Raw genomic sequence first — 12,892 nt, forward strand, 5'->3', positions numbered from 1 at the left:
AAATCACCTGGACATCTTGGTAAAATGCAAATTCCAGAGGTACTGATATAGTAAATCTGGGTGGTAGGACCCAAGAAACTGCGTTTCAAGCAAGCTCCCAGGTATGCTGCTCTGCTATTCTAAGGACCATACTTTGGATTGAACTGCCCTCAGCACTCCCTTCACTAATTCCATTAGGAAAGAGAATGGCTTCTCTAGCCACAACACAACCAAAGAATGGGCCTCTGGAGGGCTGCCCACAGACTGGAGGGGAGGAAGGGCACACCTTTCCAGCCAATAAGATCACAGAATGAACTCTGGAAGTCAGTGTGGTAGTAGATGACACCACTAGCTCACCTTCCCAGGCAGGAACCAGTATCATGAGCGATGAGATGAGCCATGGTTGTGACCCAGGACAAGAAAGCTTGTCTACAGAAGCCAACTGCAACGCACACCCATTAATAAAAGCTACATTAGCTCTTGCCTGAGATGGTGCGTGACCATCTGTCTGGGCATACATAAAACCCTTTAATACAGAGTAATGATGAAGACCCAGGCTCTCAAGGGGGATAGCCTGCAACAGAAGACCTGCTCTGTCACTTCTCAGCTGTGTTCCTTAGAAAGTTAATTAACCTTTCTGGGCCTCATTTTTTCATATGCAAATAGAGATATTAAGAATACCACCTTCCCAGGGTTGTTGTAGGACAGACAGAAGCACCTACCATGATGCCTGACATTTAAAAAGCACTCGGTAAAGATTAGTTACTATACTTCCAGCAAGATAAATTTTGCCTTTGGTGATATCTAGTGACTTCATCAGAAACAAAGACCTCCTTATATATTTTAATGTGACAAATGCAAAATATTTACACAGGAGTTGGAAATTTTTTGAAGTTAGTTTGATCAGAGTGTATATAATAGCCTGTTAATGTTAATTCTGTTACTGTTTTCGTGATTGTAACTGGGGCTTGCTAAAGTTGTCCTGGGCCATTTCTTATAAATGTGCATTTAATTTGGGGACCATTCTAGCTCACAAATTAGCAAAGTTAAAATGTTGGTCATTTCTGGTACCATGACTCCCGGGTAACTTTTCTGGCACCCTCTCAACCATCAGTTTGATTCTGGGTTCTCTCAGAACGTGGATTGTACTTATTCATTTACTTCTTTTCACTCTGTATTGTATACAATCTATTCCTATTGCCATGGAGATAGCTATTCAATGACAATAACCTCCTTACTACATTTCAGTCATTTATACAATTACTGTTGTGTCAGGTTGATTCTGGCTTTGATGCTGATGAAAAGGGAAAAAGAAACATTTAATAAAGTGATTCTTTTCCACTCAATTTGCTTCTGCATCTCTTTATCTGTGCCTCAAATTTAGCAAGTGCAACACTTGTTCCATTGGATTATCTGAAATACATTGTTGGCTGTCACATGCATGACTGATTTTAAACGTATGCCTGAATCCTTTCTACCAGACTAAACTCCTAGGAAAGAAAAACACACTGTAAAAAAAGGCTTTCCTGTCATCATCAGGTACACCCGTCATCTTTGACCTAACCCTCGTGTTGTAAACAAGTAGTTGCTGGCAAGAGATCATAAACAAAACCAATCTCTGCATCTCTATTTTCCACATGTCTCGCCAGTAAAGGTATCTAAGACATCACTCCATTTCATCCTTAGTCCTTGACTTTTTTCGTCCCTCTTCTTGCATGCCATATTCACTTTCCCTGTATCCATTTTGAATCAGTCTGCACCTCTCTGGTTACTGTGGCTCAGCAATGAGTCATGGAAACTACTCAAGACTTGTCTCTCTCAATTTATCCTACAGGCCATATCCTGTTATTTTTCTGCCTTTCAGCTGCCCTTGTGTATAAAGATCCTTTTTCATTTGCTTTGTGCAGTGTTACTTCTCTTGTTTAAATTTTCTATCTTCTTTGAAATGCTAGCCCCACCTTCATTTTTAATTTTAAATATATCCATTAATTTCTTTTTAAAAAAGTAGTAATTTGGCTAAATGACAGTGTCTCCTCAAATTACAAACTGGGTAATAGTATAATTGTTAAATTTAATTAATTCTTATTAGTGTTGCAAACCTAATTGATCGTATGATCATTCTCTTCTTCCCTCAACAGCAGAGGGATATAGTACAGTTTCAGAGTACATGTGCAAAAACTTGATTTCCATTTCCCTGAAAAATCACACTATTTTTTATGATTTTGGAAGTCCAGCTTTATCCAACTGACTGGACTGATTTTCCAATAAGTTAGATTTAATGTCACTGGAATACTGGCTACATGACATGAATTAGAGAATTAGAGCCTGCAGACTAAATCTTGCCGGACACCTGTTTTCTTAAAAAAAAAATTTATTGGAATACAGCCACACTCATTTTTTATGTATTGTCTATGACTGCTTTCACACTATGAAGAAAAAGTTGTGACAGAGACCATGTGACCTGCAAAGCCTAAAATATTTGTTATCTGAGCCTTTAAGAAAATGTTTGCCTACTCGTGGGCTACCCAATAAACCAAGCCTGCCAAATTTCTCCAGGTAGGTCTCGAAACAAAGTTCGTAAGATATTCACTTGTTGAATATCCCTTTCTCCCAAATTTGTGACTATCACATATTAATTCACAGGAAAAGACAGATTATCTTCAGAGGAAGCTCAAAGGTATTTGCACACAAATAGGGTTGTCTGATAAAATACAGGGCACGCAGTTAAATTTGAATTTCAAATGAACTACAAAGAACTTTTTGGTGTATGTTCCGAATATTGCATGGGACATACTTATGCTAAAAAATTTATTTGTTGTTTATCTGAAATTAAAATTTAGCTGGCATCTTGTGCTTTCATTTGCTAAATCTGGCAGGCCTCTATATAAAGGGATGAAAAGAAGAAAAACTGAAGAGAACTTGAAGCAACATCTACAGGGCACTGTGTGAAGTTGTGGGTTTATTAGCACCTTCTGATGTATTGTCTGGTAACATTCCAGAGTTCTCCAATTTATATTCATGTTTTGAATCAATAATGAGGGGCTTCATTCTTTACACCCAGGTGTTTGGCACACAGATGGTCAGCTTTCTGACCCAGGAATCCATGCTGTTTATTAGCAGTTTGAAATTTTCGATTGTACATCAGATTGCAGGAGGAAGAGCACTTTTTAGTACAAGATGAAGGGGAATTACGCAGTAGGACTTCATAGGTTTGATTTAATCCCAGGAGGAGAGCAAAAAATAGAAAGTTTACAAAACGAGTGACTGGGGAATTGGCAAGAGTCCATTTGTTCTCATACTGCTCTATCTGAAAGGAACAGCATTGGGAATTTAATTGCAATTAGGAAGCACTGGACAATGCAGGATATTAACTCAGAGGTAGCAAGGCTTGTTAAATAGAAAAATAATATTTTTAAAAAATTCTATAATAGAGGCAAGCTTTTACTTAGGCACACTTTAGATTATTTAATGAGCTACTGTGATGCTTTCTTTCTCATACCCATTTTACTTTTCTAACTTGGTTGCATATAAGAAAACACATTTATATATGTTGATCAGCACCTATGTCCCAATTTAAGTCATTACTAACTTGCTGAATGATTTTAAGTCAATAACTTCACCTTTTGGTTCTCAATTTCTCATTTGAAGAAACTGAATTAGAAGATTTTGAAGGTTCTTACCAGATCAAAAACTCTACTTCTATTCATGCCTATGCACATTATATTAGAATGTGATGTCTATAGTATGCCCAGAATATCGAAATTATCAAAATGTAAACATGAATACTAGCCCCAAGTTTGTTAAACATGATAGCATCAGAAGCTAGGTTCTATAAATGAGACTGATTCTCATCAAGGTACAACAAGCCTGTTAACATTAGATGGAGCTCTGGGTTACTTCCTTAGGTTTGTATATTTCGAGCGTATTTTCATGAAATACTTGAACATCTGAAATTCTATTCCTCTCTTTCTTTATAAATATTTTGGTTTCCTAGCAGTTTGTAAAATTTTAAGAGAAAATTTTAATTGATAGTAACTTCTATTATATGATACCACGTTTGGTAGTAGGTGCCATAGAAAGAAAATGTGTCGTCTGTGGGCTTTGTGATAGAGTGACCTATCGATTAGAACAATGCACATGAGGTTATGGTAAAAAAATGCAAAGGAAAGAATTGACCCTTGATATGCTTATTCATAAATGGTTGAGATAATACAACTAGAACTGGGAAAATGATAGTATGTGTTTTCTGTTGTAAGCAATTTTAAAAATATAAATCTGAGAAAGTGAATATATAAATATGACAATGCTAAGATTATCTTGTATATCCACTAATATGACATTTTTTAAGTTGATTTTTTTATTTACACAAATGATATACAAAGCCTTTCTCTTTGTCCAAAATTAGAACATTATAGATGAGGCCTTTGACCACCACCCTAATTTTTCTCCATGCATGCTCTTTTGGAAGGTAAGTATTGTTGGTTTTGTGTGTATCCTTTCACATAATTTTCAACACATTTGCCCACAGAGATTGGATTCTTTGCTGTATTGCATTTGTGCTAGCAAACCTAGACACCCGTGTTTGTTAATGTTGAATGGGAAAACAGTACTGCTTATGAAAGAGATTTAGGACCAGGCTTGATTACCAAAGTGAAGAAAACTACACTGGTAGAGAGTAAGTCATATCAGGGGCATTGTGTGTGTGTGTGTGTGTGTATATATATACATGTAACACACATTTGTGAACAAACACACACAAATAATTTGGTTCACAAGCTACTCTGTATCTCAGTTTCCATATCTGCAACCCAGAATGAGATGATCCAAAGCATCACTGAGGTTTTGTTCAACTCTCACTTTCTTTGGTCTAATATTTCTAGTGCTAATATAGCTGAAAAAATAACTATGTGACAGGCCTTCTGCTTTCCTCCCATGGTATTTAGTTTTAGTTTCTGTTTATGCAACCTAATATAGTTTGCAAAAGCTGGACGCATACTCCTTTGCTCAAAACAGATTCAACTCAAACCTGGTTCCCATAGACCAGGAGAGAAGATCCAGTAATGTTAGTTATCCTTTCACACCATTTCATGGTTATTCCTTATGAAGTTTTGTCCAGCTTCGTTGGAGTTAATCTCACTAAATTTACCCCCTGTAATTTTCTGGGTACCACTGGAATCCCCTCCGTCACACCAAACTTGGTGAGCAATGCCTATACCTCATATATGGTATTCTGTAATCTCTCACTTCAGAGCCGCACGTTAAGCTTAGCTTCCATACCCCTTTCTCCGATGTCTCATGTTTTCTTTCTCCAAATCACTGCTACCCATACCAAAGCATCAAAAAGGTAGGTGCTTTTTTTTTTAAATCTCCTTTAAGTTTGTTATTTCTACACTTATGTGAAAGTAAATTTTAATCAGCTCATTTTCCTTCCTTATCAAATAGATGGTTATAGTATCTGCACACCGTTTTTCAATTATAGGATCTGCGTTCTGGCCAGGCATCAACGGCATTAAAATTTGTTGTTGTTCCTCTAACATACTTTAGGTCTCCTTCCCCAGCCAGATTTGTTGTGACATTTCACATCAAATGAAGCAAAGGATCGCTGCAGAGTGCTGAATGTGGGGAACAATGCATTAAGAGTTCTTTGTTGCAAGGAAAATGCAAAACAAATAATAAACTTCATGAAAACATATACATTTATAATTTCAGAACCCAGTGGAAATTACCTTTTGCAAATGTGTAACCTCTTTATAATTGTGTCTTCATTACTAACAATCCTGAGAAGTTGAATTGCCAGTTAATATGAGGTTTTCAAAAAAGGCCTCAATAGTATTCCACTAAAAAATAACATTCATGTGTAACCACTGACAATTGCCACTTGGTTAAGGTATCTTGTTTCTAATTTTATAGGTGTCAGATCTGGCTTGCTTCAGTCAGCTTCTTTGCCAGTCCCTTCACCTGTGATTTCCAGTTAAAACTTTATCACACTTCGATGATTGGAAAACAGTATAGACGTGAAGAAGAGATTCAACTTCTGAGGCACAAGCATTCTTTCGTAATTACTAGAAAAATCTCCAGAGGGGACACATTCACAAACATTTAATAAAATATTTCAAGACAGTGGGAATTTAATGTGTCCATCTCGGATTTAATTTGACATTAATTGACATTCTTATGGTGAGTTAAAAGACAAAGTTAATGTGGTATTCTTAGGGGTCATAAAAATATTTTGCTTTTTATAGATGATTTGAGTCTTGTGCTAAAAAAAGTTTTGTTTTAATTAAATCAACAATTCCTTCAAGATTAAGAAAGGCAATAAAAAGCATATGAGTTTATGCCTTCTTATGAGACCACAATGCTCCTAGAAGTTAGTGGTAATATATAGTTCTGGTATTTTTACGGTATTTGCTTTCAGATTTTAAGGAAGCAAGTTCAAACATTTTCTAGAGAACTGTTCAGTGCTGGTCTTAGTTCTCAAGGGTGCAAAGAAATGATGTTTCTCTCTAATCTTTGTGCCAACGGCAAAAAACAAACAAAAAAACCCCCCCTGTAATTAGGGGTATGCTAAAGAGAGCTGCAGTTCAAACATTTTTATGGCACTCATTTTCTCAGGTTCTGAGGTCCTACTTCTGCACCAGTACCATTATAATACTGATACCTTCTTTCTGATACACAAAACTGTGTCCTCCTCCAGTACACTATGTTAGGGACAAATAAGTCTGAAATTCTTTTCTTTCTTGAGGTCAGCAGGATAATTCTCATCAGTTTCCTTGTGTCTCTGGGTGAACTTACTTGCTTTTAAGATTTAGTACATCAGTCAGTGTCTAATACGGTGCCAAGTGGCTATGCTTCTAAAATAATCACCATGAAAATGTATATCATTCTTTGGCTTAATATACACACATCCTCTTCATTTTAGGCTAAGCCTATCCTGTAAATTTGGAATACATCTTCTCTGATGCTGCATAATTTTAGAGCTATGCTATAGCCTAAAATCAGGCCATAATTTTTCATTTGTATAGAAAGTTTAATAACAGAGTAAACTGAAAATTATATTAAAAATCTTAGAGTTGGGGTGCCTGGGTGGCTCAGTTGGTTAAGTGACTGACTTGATTATAGCTCAGGTCATGATCTCAGTGTTGTGAGGTCAAGCCCCAGTGTAGGAGCACTGCACTCAGCTCAGAGTCTGCTTGAGATTCTCCCTCTCCCTTTCCCTCTGCTCCTCTCCTAGCTTGCACACTCTTTATTTCTCTAAATAAATTTAAAAAAATCTGAAAAAAAAAATCTCAGACTCATACACAAAAGTTAAACTGTTGTGGTTTACTGGTTAATTGGAATTAATTAATTGGAAAGTAGATTTATCAGTATTTTCTTTATGACATTTTTCTTTTATATTGAGAAATTTCTGGGGCATCTAGGTGGTTCAATCAGTTAAGCATCCGACTCCTGATTTTGGCTCAAGTCATGATTTCTGGGTCCTGTAATCAAGCCTTGCATTGGGCTCCCTGCTCAGCACAGAGTTTGCTTATCTCCCTCTCCAACTGCCCCTGCCCCTGCTCACTGTGCTCTCTCTCTTTCTCTCTCTCTCAAATAAATAAATAAATCTTAAAAAATAAATTTCTTTGCAACACTGAGATGAAATAAGTATCTTTTAATTGTTCACTGTTCCCTTCTTGTATATCTGAATATAATGTAATCATAACATGTACACATCCTTGCATGACTTAGGGGCTCTGTCCTTTTTTTTCCTTCTCAAAACTCAGTATTATCAGTGCCTTAGTCCAGGAGTCATATAACCTGCTGATTCCCAAAAGAATTATAATATGTGAACATGTGGTCAAAGAACTTGTACAATGATGTTCATAGTAACACTATTCACAATAACCAAAAAGTGGGAAAAAAAACAAATCTCCATAAAATAAAGGCATGATGAAAAATATGTTATATCCATACAGTGGACTATTATTCAGTCATAAGAAAAATGAAATACTGATACGTCTACAACATAGATGAAGCTTGAAAACATTATGCTGAGTGAAAGAAACCAGATACAAAGTACTACATATTGTGTACGTGATTTTACTTAGATCAGATATCCAGAAAGGGCAAATTCATAGAGACAGAAAGCAGATTAATGGTAGCCAGGGGTTGAGAGAAAGGAGAATGGCGAATGACTAATAAATGTGTACCAGATTTCCTTCTGGGGTGATAAAAATGTCTGGAACGATATAATGGTAATGGTTGCACAACACTTCGAATGTACTAAATGCCATTGAATTATACCCTTAAAATGGTTAAACAGGTAAACTTTATGCTGTGTGCATTAATCACAAAAGTATAAGACATGAGTTAAAAAAAAAAGACACTTTAGTATTGTCTTAAGCATCAAGGTTTTGAGTGTCAGAAAGCCTTGGTTAATTGTTCAACACCAACAAACATTTATAAATGTACAAATGAGCTTAAAATTAAAAGGCGTAGCAATGCCAATCTACATGAACTGAAATGTTTCCATGCAGGGCTGTGTGTGTAAGTGTGTGTATATTTATGCATATATGTATGTCTGTGTGTGAGTGTAATTTCTTGAGATGGAAAGGGACAATGATAATGACCGATCTCAATGAATTTGAGGATCATAGTCTTGAAGAGATTTCAGGGGAAAACCACTGATATTATTAAAAGACAAGAAAACTGACTTTTGGAGGAGAGATGAAAAGAATTAGGGATCAACTTGACTAGTGGAGAATAAACTGAAAATTGGTTTAATACCTAGATCCAAGTACTGTATTAAATATAACTACTTGGGGGAATAAAATAATGCTGTATTATTTAAAGGCTCGAAAATATGATGGATTTTTATGATTATCTTGTTTTCTTTCTTAGAGACATTTTAGTTAGCTACTTCAAAAATGTGGAAGGCCAGGTGGGCAGGTGTGGTGGTTTTGCCATAGTAACCTCTGTGATAGTGGGAGATGGCAAAAGATCTGTGCCATCCTTACCTTGTAGAGTTATGGTGATTTTGATTGTTTAGTGGTCAAAGAAAGAAAAGGGAATTATTCTTTTTCCTAAATATTTACAAATACCTTTGGCATTTCTCTTCAAATAGGTCAGAAATCTTTGGTACCTGAGAGGTAATAGAAAAGGGTGGGATAGATGGGATTTAGGCCATGATGTAGAAAAAAGAAGTTTTTTTTAGAGTCTGATAATAAATACTAAAACCATACTTTAAAAAACATGGAAACCTTTAAAGAGATTACTTTCTAATCTGTAAACAACTCTTTCATTACCATTTTGTTTAAGAGGAATGAAATGATTAGATGACCGCTCAAATTTCATTTAAGTGAAGTAGGAGAATCATATTTTTCTGATCAAAACTCTCTATAAATTCATAAATTCTTAAAAACAATTGCACCTGAGACACAATTTAATTATTTAACAGTCTTACTTAATTTTATCCATTTTTGTAGACAGGTAATATCACTAATATAGTTCCCAAGAAAGTCAGTAGCATGATTTATAGATGATAAACACATTTTATCACTGCAGATAGGAACATAAAATCCAGCATCAGCCTGGGAAACTATAGAAATATAATCATCAATAGTGCAAAATTCTGCTATATGCAGTATACAAGACACTGGACTGAAGAGAGTCCTCAAAGGACCCTCCTGCTGAGCAGAATAAATTGTTCTCCCATAGCATTGTCAACACTTGGATTAAATATAAAACTAAATAAATTAAACGTAAGTAAAAAACTCAAAAGTAACATTTAATTAAAACTAGAATAAAAACTTTCTCTTTTTGACATCATATATTAGATATCCTGAAAAACCCTTCAACTATCAAACACTTAAAATTCTGGATTAAAAAAAAAATCTTTCTAAATGCCCAGCTGAGCTACTAAGAAAGTAAGGGGAAAGTCAAAAGCCAAAAACTATGGTAAAGCAGAAGTCTAGTGAAATAAGCAATCATTGAAGCCATGGCTGCTCTGAGCATCTTTCAATCTTCAATGACTTAGAAATGAACCCCAGATATGGTGCTGGTGGTAGGAGGGGGCTGAATTCAGGAGACAATGCTCAGTTCCCAAATTAAAAAAAAATGGATTAGACACCCTATTATAAAGCCAGACCCCTGAAGGACAATACCCATGCTTAAAGGGTGAACTACAGAAATAAAGAAACTTGCCTCCCACAGATTTGGCTCTAGATTGGGGGGGGGGGGGTGGAATTCCTCATGTGGGTTTGAAGCCAGAATTCTCACTATATAGTTCTTCCAAAAAAATAAGAATTTGGTTTGAAGTGATTCTGAATTGGAGGATCCTTTTCCATGTCTAGCAAAAACAAACAGACCAAAAACTGAAAGTAAAACAAAGTAAACTGAAATTTTCCAGGAAAGAACATTAAATGCAGACCTTCAAGTATAAAAAAGTATCAACAACTATGAACCTCTGATAACAAAAAAATTGACAGATAAAGGACAAAAAGCCAACATATGATAAAGAAGAAATAATGAACCTATATGATATTCAATAATCAGAATGATCAGATGCAAAATATAAAATAAGTTTAATAAGTTTAAGGAAATGAAAAAGAAAAGAGATTATCAAAAATGAACGGGCAGAGGCATTACTTCCGGTAATAGTGGATTATCCTGATTTGGGCCAACCCTATTATAGATCACAATTACAAGCCCTGTACAAAATACTGCTTAAAAAGGCAATTATTTGAAGGCATGGGAATAGGATAAAAGCAGACAGAAACTTAAGGGGAATCATCTTTGAAAAAAGAGAATGGGGAGACAATCCCATTTATATGGCTTTTTTCCAGTCTACAGTGATAGGAAATTATAACTGAAGCAGAAAACCACTTTTTTTCTGGCTAGAGGAGTCAATGGATAAAGTTAGGTACTGCCACAATGACTGAAAAATTAGGGGGATGCTGAAAAAGAGGGATCTACAGATGGATAATAATAATATTTAATAATAATATACAAAAAACTATATCCAAATCTTTAGTTGAACCCTGAATTATGCAAGCCATGAGAGAGACTACAAAAGCTAACAGGCTGAGAGAACTGAGCTGCAAATTCAACTGCTGCTGATTGCAAGAAAAACAGAACTTATGGTTTCAGTCCAGGCAAATGAACTCCCTCCTAAAACAAAAATGAACACTAGCCAGAAGCCAATACTAGATTCAATCTGTACAATGGATTATCCAAAAAGTATAAAATTTAAAAATTATTAGATATGTAAAGATACACAGAAATGTGCTCATAATTAAGGGAGAGAGGAGTCAATGGAAACAGACTCTCATATGATGCAGATAGAATAAGTAGATATGGACTTTAAAGAACTTATAATAAACATATTCAAGAGCTAAAAGAAAAACAGTCATAATGAATGAACAGACAGAGAATCTCCACAGAGACTTGGAAACTAATAAATAAAGGAAAACAACCAAATAGAAATTCATTAACTGAAAAGCTCAGTATCTGAAAAAAAAAAAAATCACCAGTGGGCTTAACAACAAATTGGAGATGGCAGCAGTAAGGATTAGTAAACTTGAAGTTAGAGCAATAGAACTGATCATCTTAAAAACAGAGATAAAATTATAGGGGAAAAATGATCTATGGAACAATATCATGTAGTCTTAATGTAGGTACAGTTAGAATTCCCAAAAAACAGGGAGATAAAAAAGCAAATAATTATTTGAAAAAATGACTAAAAATGTCCTGTATTTGCTGAAAATACAAATTTTCAGATTTAAAAGCTCAGTGAATCCTAAGCAAAGAAAATGATACCTATACATATCATTGTAACATTACTAAAAATCAAACATTAAAAAGAAATTCTTAAAAGCAACCAGATACTAACCCTTTATCAACTATGTCATTTGCAAATATCTTTTCCCAATCAGTAGGTTGCCTTTTGGTTTTGTTGATTGTTTCCTTCGCTGTGCAGAAGCTTTTTATTTTGATGTAGTCCCAATAGTTTATTTTTGCTTTTGTTTCCCTTGCCTCAGAAGACGTATCTAGAAAAATATTGCTATGGCCAATGTCAGAGAAGTGACTGCCTGTGTTCTCGTCTAGAATTTTTATGGTTTCATGAGGTCTCACATTTAGGTCTTTAATCCATTTTGAATTTATTTTTGTGTACGGTGTTTATTAAAGTGGTCCAATTTCATTCTTCTGCATGTAGCTGTCTAGTTTTCTCAACACCATTTGCTGAATGTCTTTTTCCCATTGCATATTCTTGCCGTCTTTGTCAAAGATTAACTGATCATATAATTGTGGGTTTACTTCTGGGTTTTCTATTCTGTTCTATTGATCTATGTGTCTATTTTGTGCCAGTAACATACTGTTTTGATTAGTATAGCTCTGTAGTATTCCTTGAAGCCTGGAATTATGATACCTTCAGTTTTTTCTTTTTCAAGATTTCTTTGGCTATTCTGGGTCTTCTGTGGTTCCATAAAAATTTTAGGATTGTTTGTTCTGGTTCTGTGAAAAATGCTGATGGTATTTTGATAGGGATTGCATTAAATCTGTAGATTGCTTCGTGTGGTATAGACATTTTAACAGTATTTGTTCTTTCGATCCATGAGCAAGGAAAGTCTTTCCATTTCTTTGTGTCTTCTTCAATTTCCTTCATCAACGTTTTATAGTTTCCAGAGTATAGTTCTTTCACCTCTTTCATTAAGTTTATTCCTAGGTGTCTTATTATTTTCAGTGCAATTGTAAATGGATAAATAGTTTTTTAAATTTCTCTTTATGCTGCTTCATTATTAGTATATAGAAATGCAACAGATTTCTGTATGTTGATTTTGTATTCTGAGACTTTAGTGAATTCATTTATCAGTTCTAGTAGTTTTTTGCTGGAGTCTTCAGGGTTTCTATATATATAGTATAATGTCATCAGCAA

The sequence above is a fragment of the Ursus americanus genome, chromosome 29, assembly GCF_024610735.1.
Source record: "Ursus americanus isolate L20-20 chromosome 29, mUrsAme1.1.p, whole genome shotgun sequence".
NCBI classification, from domain to species: Eukaryota; Metazoa; Chordata; class Mammalia; order Carnivora; family Ursidae; genus Ursus; species Ursus americanus.